Below are 10,220 nucleotides of genomic sequence, written 5' to 3'. Positions count from 1 at the left end.
ATCGACATTAGTACCTTATATAGACTATTTTATAGGTTATCATGACAAAGCTCGATTCTGTGAAAGGCATTCGTAGTTAGGGTATGACCGAAATATAGTAATCAATTCATCGTAAATATCTACTATAAGAACAAGACAACTGGAACTGGGTGGCTCATTTTACGGATAGCCTCACGGTATCAAGTAATAGATGCTGACCAACCAACAACCCGTTGGTCGACCAGTTACTTAGACTCTTTATACCGAGAAGTATGTCCATTTAAAACACGACCAATACGAAAATTTACGAGCTCAATACATACCCAAAGATCATTCCTAATGGAATACAGAAGCTCTTCAAATAGCCACTCAGAAAGATCTGATAAAATTGCTACAAGGTCAACTCCATGCGTACCAGCAACATCTGTCAATGAGGACATTCCCGATATTACGAAGGTGAGCAGATGTCACTTATTATGTTCATTCTCATAAATTAACATATTGTTATGCTTATGTCTAATTGTACATTTCTGCAGGTTTACTCCTGTAATCGACGGAAAAAATGTATTAAAGCACAATCTCTCAAGTCATTTTGTTAATCAGAAAGATACTCATTTTTTGGAAGCCTACCTCACCAGATCGAAGAACCACGGAAGGACCATTAGTTGAAGCTTAGTGATGTCTTTTCGAAGTTTACATTGATGCGTGACATTCGAATCTTCCAACACAACAAAAAATATACTTTCTAGGCATTATGGTAACACCGAATTCCTCATTCTTTGCCTGATCACTGTATCTTTCCATCACTTATTTTGTATGTGTACACTATATACTACCATGACATAAGTAAATAGACACCCAAAGGTAAGCCATGTCCAGTGCTAAGTACCAACGAACAGAAGGAACTATTCCTGACGCTGGGGATAGTAGTACGCGAAGTTCCCTTTGGCAGCACACAAAGCTTTAACTCTATATTACATGGTATCCGGTATGTCATCGGTGTCATTCTCTGGCAGCTGATACTAATTCACAAATTGCCTCAAATACCTGTTGCTTGTTTCTATGGCTGTATGTCCAATTTTAAGTTGCAGAAGATGCCAAATATTTTCTGTGAGATTCACGTCTGAAAACTGTATGGGCCACTGCAGAATTTAAATCCCATTTTCCCTCTTCTAGTCGGGGGGTAAACTTTGCCCTATAAAAGTTTCATGTCAAAGAAGGATAGCAATTAGTAATACCTCGATATATCGCACGAGTGTTGTGAGCATCGAAAAAACCAGAGGTTACTACACTTACAAATTGGACCCCACCCCTTGACACTTAACATAATCGTATTTTACAGTCATTGGGTGGTATCAATAAAAATAAGTAAGTACTCCTGAGAAGTCCTGCTCGAGAATCGGAGTAACTACACCTGGAGTAATCTCCTCCCTCAATTTCGTATCAATAAAACAAGCCACTACTTAGGTCTAGTCTGCTCCAGATTTATGAACGTTTACTCGCGCTTCCTCTGCACGTAGCACTGAGTCGTATCAATAAAAGAAGTGATTATTCATTTCTCCTATTCATCGCGCAGTGATTTCGTTGTTTTTAACCTATGGCGTAGTATCTTAAAAGCCATGAAACGGGCAAGTAGCAACGATAGCTTCAATCAAAGTGCATTTGTGGATATTGTAAAAGAGTTTCCAGTGGTACTTTCAAAGTCACAGCTACCAGAAAGTAAACGAAGGAAAGCCGAAACTTTGAAGGTAATTACAGTGAAATGCAACGAAATATCAAATACATCTACGACTGAGACACAAATTCAAAAGAGAATCTTTAATATTCGAGCGAGAATAAAACAAAAATAAAAAAGAAGAAAAAATAAAAAATAAAAACGGGAAAGAAGAAAGTAATACTGAAACCATGGGAATGAACCTATTTGAGCTGATGGATGTTGATTGGAATCCAGCAATATCAAGATTAACACGACAAGCGCATATCACGTGTTGTCCAAGGTCTTTGTAGATTGTTTGGCTTTAAGAACGAAATCAGACACTTGGCTCCTTTGTTTTCTTTTTAAAAAAGTCCAGCCACCCACGTCATAAATCACGTCCATCTGATTGCGTTTTCCACATCATACGTGTCCCCTTTCGCCTTGACATAAACAAAATACATTCTCATGTATACACCCTTTCTATCAACGTTGAGTTGAGTTGATTATTAGTTGAACGTCCTTTTCAGTAGCGTGCCTATATGAGACAGAACCCACTGATTAACGTGGAATCCAAACCATATGAGCTCCTGCCGGGAATCGAACGCGGGTCTCCTATGCCAAAGGCATGTACGCTAACCGCTTAGCCACGAAATAGCTCTTCCTATTAACGTATTACTCTCCAAAATACTAGGTTTCTTTAATGCCACTTGTATATAGTCAAGTGCTCCGATAGCACCCAGAAATGTATATTGTTCTTGCCGCTCTGCCTTTGCTGTTTGTATATTACGCACACTTCCGGAAACAATCCATTTTCAGTTAGTCATAGACAGTACTTTGAGCCACACCAGAATCCCCTGACATTCCGACCTGGAATCCCGGATCACTCTGTAAAGGGCACCGATTTCTCTGTAAATTTTGGGGGGAGGGCATTCAGATGCAGAAGGTATATATATTAGGATTTTAAGACAAATTGCACTCTAATTATGCCAAATATTGTATATTCATAAATACAATAGGGGGCCCACATGAGCTTTGGGGGCCCGGGGCCCCACAGGATCGGCGCCCTTGAAGAAAACCCGCATCTTTTCATCATTACGTAGTCCACCACCCCGAATTTCGGTTGATTCTCCTTAAAAAAATGTTGTGCTAATCACTACATTTTCTTTCATAAACTTATAATGCTTTTTGTAATCTCCATTTCCAACATTTCTATGCAGTTTATAAGTTTTTCTACGTAGTAAAACAATCATATACTCTGCCATATTTCGCACGGAGTCACCTATTTAGCTTGCTCCACAAATTTGGAGAAGTTACTAGCATCACAGAGGAGTCTTTGATTTTTATTGATATCAAACGCGGAGTAGATACTCGGCTCAAGAATAGAGGTGTGGTTACTTCAAAAGGGCGGGGCTTCTCCGAGGTCAGCCGAGACGACTAGTGCTCAGTTCTCTTTTTATTGATACCAATGCGAGTAACTACTTCAAAATTGGGCGTAATGAGTAACTTCTCCGTTTTATTGATATCACCCATTGTCATCATCACCATAGGTAGTCTGCTATTATTAGCAGGTCACTTCCCGTAATTGAGAAGCTTCCATGCTCCAATCTTCAGCTAACCTCTTCTGTCTTCACGTATGATTTTTGTTTTGATACCACTAACTAACTGTAGCCTCCTTTTTCTCTTTCCTGCCATCATACCACAAGCACGTTCTTCATGATACAGTTCCTTCTTAACCAATGTCCCAACCAGTTTCTCTTCCTCTTTTCAATAACAGGACGTCTGCATGTTTCAGGTGTAGCGTTGGTCCTAGTCGACCCGAGTCTAGTCTTGAGTCTACGCATGTCATTAGGTCTCATTTGGACTGAAAAATAATCTTGTTGACGGATGGTGCGTTAACTTCCGTTCGTGCAGACGGTGCGCTAACTAACATTCCGAATGGAGCATTATGCAATCTCCGTTAGTTCCCCAGAGCCACATCCGAGTGCCATGGTGTCACTTGTACTGACTATATCACACCATCACCTACATCATACTCATCGGCCGTTCACATTCGTTCGGTGTTGCCGCAAAATCATATCACTCTGCGGGTGTATTTACTTATATGTCAGAGTAGTGTATTGTGTACACCCTCATTTGTAAAAGGTAATGATGCCTCTGTGTAGTTCTGTAGATGTGTTATTGTCGATTTATTAATTGTCAAACATTCAATCTTGAATATTTTATAAGGGTGAAACACGACAGTCTCCTGTTCCTCTTGTGTAGTCTTCTTTATAGAATTATTTTGTGAAATCTGTTTGAAATTTCTACCCAAGTTATTTAATCAAGATAATACAAATTTTAAGCGTCCATTCAATAACTGCTATACAACTGAATTTCAACTGATTTTATGCTGCAAGGCGCTGTCTACATAATAAATTCAATTTATTATATGAAGAAATTTTCTGCTCCAAATAAACTTATAAATTATATAGAAATAAACAAACAGAAAATGTACGAACACCCTACAAAACGCTCAAAGCTCAACTGGACTGAAATGAAATTCATATTACTCTCTCTATGAAATTTCCTCTAAAAATAAAATTATAGAAATTTCTGTAACATATAACTGTTCTATTTTTTCTGGTCACTCTACTTCTATATGACATCTTACTCTGTAACAGAAGTTGTATCTATGTATGAGTCATCATTACAATCTGGAACATAGCAACGCAGAGAAATACGGATACCTGACCCATGAAGCGGAAGAAAGAAAGAAAAAAGAAAGACACGAAACATAACCAGAAATTGAAACACTCCTCACAAACAACTAACAGAGAAGATACACAACCACCAAGACTTGCCACATAGCTAAGTATATGACTAACACTTCACGTTTGTACTTAGTACCAGCACATAAGTGACAACTACTGTATGCATAGAAAAGTCAGAATGATTACATATTCGGAATGCATTGTGATGATACCTTCACGTGCAATAACATTCAAACAAACGTCAAAAAACATTTCGATACAATATACGAAACTATTACAATAGTCTGACATAACATAGAAGTAATTCTATAACATTCAAACAATACACATTATTTTGCATAAACTACTCATTGAGCTGCTTCTATGTCAGTAAAATAAAATTTCACGAACAACCAACTGATAGTTCGGATATCTATGGACTCCAAGGTATAGTTATATTCCCAAACGTAAATATACTAGTATATTTGAATATACAAATCTAGTTTGCATTTGGCCTTCGCTACACAGAAACAACAGGATTCATATACGCAAAATTCTTCTACAAATTAGGTGACTTTGTAGTTTCTGATCTTAACACACAGTAACATTTATCATTATTCTATACACATTTGTTTCACGTCTGATCAATTTTACTATGCTATTCATTACTATATCACGTTTTCCTAAAATATAAATTTTTGATATTACAAATATAAAACAGAACAAGTAGAAATAAAGCGAAGTTAACAATCTTTTTATAACGCAGTTTCAAGAATAACATGAATTTCCCATGACAAATCAACAATTAACATGGATTATAACAGTATATGAATTTAATTTCTACAGTCATCTGCCAAAACATTTCCACTATCTTTAGTACACGTACAATTCAATCCTTAATTTACAATGAGCCAACACAAATGAAGAGAGGAAAACAAACATATCTGCTACTTTTTTACCATATCTAGTTTCAAGCTATGTTTTCTGAAATATACTACACTAACTGTACACTTAAATTTTAATATTCTAATCTTTAGGTGCTGTCTGGCACAGCACAACACCGTGGAGAGAAACACGGATAATCCCCTTTCCATTAATTGCATTCAGTTGTAACTGACAGCCAGGACTAACGAAAGAAATATTTACTTTGATGGCATCACATTTAGCACGTCCACGTGTAGCGCACACATTTTGTGGACTGATCCTGCATACCCAATGCAAGAATAAAGTATATTCTTTCGACATATTTTGTCTTATCCAAGATTCACGAGGCAGATTAGCGTAAAGATGATCTCCAAAATAACCCAACCATGATCAAATATTGCCTAATTCGATTCAGCAAACATCATCTCTGTCCAAAGAAATTATCAAAAATTGACAAGATCGCTGAATTACATAATTGCACAGAAGTTATTGTACATAATAATCATATAAATATCGGCTTTTCTTTCTTTGTTACTTGATTAATTTATATATTGATATACAAATTCATTACATTTACAAGCATTCTCATTAACAATTACTGTTAGAAACGGCATGTTATCATCAAATTTACATTATTTTCTGTAGTATATACATGTATTTTTATCAAGATCTTTAGATGATAAAATTGGATAAATTTCTCTAAACTTGTTTGAGCATAAGGGGCACAAACGTCGAAATACATCTTTATTATAAATTTGAATCAACAAGTATACTTTACCTAGCATACATAAAACATAGGATTACTATTAATCTATACAACAACAGTGCAAAAATCAAATATTAAGGACTATCAAGGTGTCGTGGTTTTTCTACACTCACATTCCCAATGAAGCCAACCACCTTAAACCAATGTTATTATACAAAAATATATTTCCGAATTTACACTTTCTTCAATATTTTTTTAGAACATTTTTATAAGGCCACAAAAATACATGATGTTCAATGCTGCAGGTTAGAAAACAATGTCAATTCACACTCGAGTAAAAACGATCACTCGACAATGGTACTTTACATTTCAATTGATTCCAGAAGAATTGACAATCATGAGCTTTATTTTTATTTTGTTCATTATATCAATAACTATTTATAACAAACGAACAATATTTGCTATTTTATCAGGCGTAAAGATCATTTAGCTCTTATGACTATAGTAAATTATTCCAGTGCCGAATACAGTTCCATATTAGTAAAACTTTCTTCCAGACAGGACATCCAACATAACTAAAATAGTAACGTAATAAACAAAATAATAATAACTTTTAAAAGATTTTAAGGCGGGAAGCTATAATTACGTAGCAAACGTATTTCTAGTGTCTGTCAAATATTAGAAAGCTTTATCGCTTGATACAGCAATCTAGTTTACTATTATATATGTGAATAACTCCCTAAAGATTACCACTCTAGAAAACAAACGAGCAAAGATCGCACTTTAAACATTCAATCGGGAAGCAAAATATGCCAGCGTCAATACATCAAATAGATACTTACTTCAGTTTTGGAAAATGGTTGCGAAAAACGTACAGAAAGTATGCACGCTAACACATATAAAGAGGAAAGAAATCAACACACAATATAATTATCACACATAAACTGTTCTCTCACATATCACGATTCATTTTTACAGTAACGCACACATTTGGAAAAAATTGATAAGGTCAAAACTATTTAAAAAGAAATATCAAAATTATTTCAAAAGGAACATGACACGGAATTCCAACATCCAGGTACCACACACCTAAACCTCTGAACATTACGCATACTTCATAGATCAAATAATGCAACATTTCAAATTAATGACACAAACTTAGTTACAACTTAATTTTAAGGACAATGTTGAATATTCACTAAACACTACCTAAAACGTTCACAGACATTTCACGCATAGATCAGAAACTGTACATATTAAAAACTGGCTATTCAATTCCCATTTTGAACTAGGTATTTCAAGGTGAGTAACAAAATTTCTTAATATGTACGTTCACAGAATTGAATACTTGCTTATCCATTAAATCTCTGATTGTGAAATTCTGACTTTTACAAAAACAATCATTTCGTATCACTATTAATTTCAGATGACTTCAAAAGGATCAATATCTTCAAGAGCCTTGATATGGCAAAATAAAAGACAAATTTTGACCAGGGATCTCCAATGACACAAAAACATCTTTAGTATACTCTAGGAAGAAATAGAACATTAAAATAAAAGCCATAAATAAGTTCACATATTTTTGTTGTTTAGGGTTTTATAAATGTACATGGGGAACTCTTTCTCTAGTATGTGGAGTTCCTGGATTTCAGTCCGAGTTTGGGGTTGGCATCATGGCCACCTTAAAGGGCATTACCGTCCATTTCATGTAAGCATGTATCTTGGAGTACCCCTTTGGACTCAAGTCCAGAATTCGATTACTGGTGGGGTACTCGCCCTGGATACAAACCCGAGCAATGACTTGGATTCCAATTTAAGCACCAGGTACCGTCTCATATATGCTACTGTCTTTCTCATATAGAGCTCCTCCGTGGCTAAGCGGTTAGCATACGCGCCATTGACGTGGGAGATTCGGGTTCGATTCCCGGCGGAAGCTCATGTGATTCGGATTCCACGTTAATCAGTAGGTCCCGTCTCATATAGCCTCTACTGAAAGGGACGATAAACTCAAAATCAACTCAACTCTTTCTCATATAATGTTAATAATTACTTTCCACAAATAAATAAATAAATAAAATCATTATTAACCATACTTGTCATTTTAAAAACAGATTCAGTTACGTAAACTATACACAGACACAGTACAGTAAAACTCTTTAATTTGAATATTTCCCTAACGTCTCATTTCTATGAAATCTGCAGCTTACAATAAGACGTGGATTAGCTATTACTCTGTTGGCCACCTATCTATCTTGTAACTTGCACGCCCGCAAATAATGTTATTCTTATGCTACTAATGTTAAATTAACTTCTGTGTTGAACACCTAAGTAAACATTCAGTTTATGGGAGATTATCTTCACATCTTAAGAAACCCTTTCAGAACGTACCGGTATTTCTCTATTGATATCTCTCCGAAGGTCAATAAACACAATAGACAAAATGTAGAAAATTTGTCCACTGAAAGTGACTTGTCCGAAAATACAGGAAACGGTGGTACTGTTTACTGTTTTTATGCTTATTGTCGATAACTATATGAACAAATCGGCGTCATTGCTTTAGTCCAGTCCAGATGGATTTGAGCATGGATAGCCTTTGTTTTCTTCAAATATCACAAACACTTTCCTCCTGGAAACTTCAAAGAATTTTATAACAAATGACGATCGTAATAATGTTACAAAGTGTAAAAATAGAAAGAAAAATTATAACGGTGCAAGTCCTTGTCATCCCAGTGTTTTCAAGTCAACTAGCATTAAAAGAGTGAATGTATTATATTTGTGAATCCTTGTCGTTTGGCTACTTAAGGAATGAAGCAGCATGCATGTTTCGAAATGTTCCTGCAACTGAGGATCTTATCTGAATCATCGTTGTAGATGGAATAGATCTAAGAATAAAGAAAGTGCTGTAACTTTTATGTGTAATTAGTATCTGAACAACCAACTCAAACAGATACTTATTACATGCGATATTTTATATCACAAAAATAATTATTACTATATAACATTTCTAAAACAGAGGCTAACACATATATAATAATTTGTTTCCGCAATAGAAATAAGTATAATCTAATTTAGTTTCAAAATATCTGTCATTTGGCCATTCTTCAATGAACGCAGTAAATGAACCAACATAATCAGGTTTCAATGTAATTATGCAGAAGTGAATACTACTAAAAACAAAAAGAAAGGTAAAGAAAAAAAGTTCCCTCGCAGCATCGTAATTTGAGAGCTTATTTTGACCCACGTGCTCACAGATTCCAATCCTGATAGAAGAGCACAAAAAGTGATTTAGATTATCCTGTAATACCGGGTCCCATCTTTTATATCAATATTACAAAAGAATGCAAGCCATGATCATAAATCATTATGAAACTATAAAATCTGTATGTTTAAGAGAATTAACATAACTGTAACGTTCTGGGAAAAATGAAGAGAAGAATAGCAACTAGACGAGAATATTCTGCTGCATGGGTTCGTCTCGCTTAGGTATGTTATATATTTGTATGTACTAGTTTATAATTAACATCTGAAGGAAAAATGTTCCTCTTAAGAAATAACTTATTACATATTGTCTGCTTACTACAAATGTCTGCACACTGGGTAAATGTTACTAAATTCTCAGTTAGTCGTTACAAAAGTACTAAAAATACACGACTATACAGAATTACCTACTATTTTCTCCTTTTTCCGATACCAATGAGTAGTGTGTTAGAACACTAAGCTAAGCACAAAGTCAAACGGGGAAAAATGCGTTAGAGAGACTTCAAAATGAGATGAAATGATATCTTTCAGTTTAATGTCTCACGATTATGCCTGTTAGACTGAGAGAGAGAGAGATAGTTAAGGCAAGGGAATGACGCTGGAATAATTGGTGGAATGAGACTGTAGAAGGAAACAAGAGTACCCAGAGAAAACCCACGGATACGATGATGTCCACCACACAAAAATTCTGATATTAGTGGGTGATCAAAACTCTGAGATTATATATCTTCCTTCACAATCGCGTATGGTAACATGAAATCGGGGAAATTAGCATAGTTTAAAAATTGTTTTAAATAGCATAATTGCAATAATAACCTACGATTATTTCTTTTTCATAAAACAAACTATAATTAATAAAACTACATATTCTTTAGTACTCTTTTTCCATCGCTATGGGACCTTTAAGAAAATTACATAATTATAACAT

Source organism: Thermobia domestica, chromosome 6 (genome assembly GCF_964235325.1).
Source record: "Thermobia domestica chromosome 6, izTheDome1.hap1.1, whole genome shotgun sequence".
NCBI classification, from domain to species: Eukaryota; Metazoa; Arthropoda; class Insecta; order Zygentoma; family Lepismatidae; genus Thermobia; species Thermobia domestica.
The sequence above is the reverse complement of the archived record's forward strand: the minus strand, read 5'-3'. Positions refer to the sequence as shown.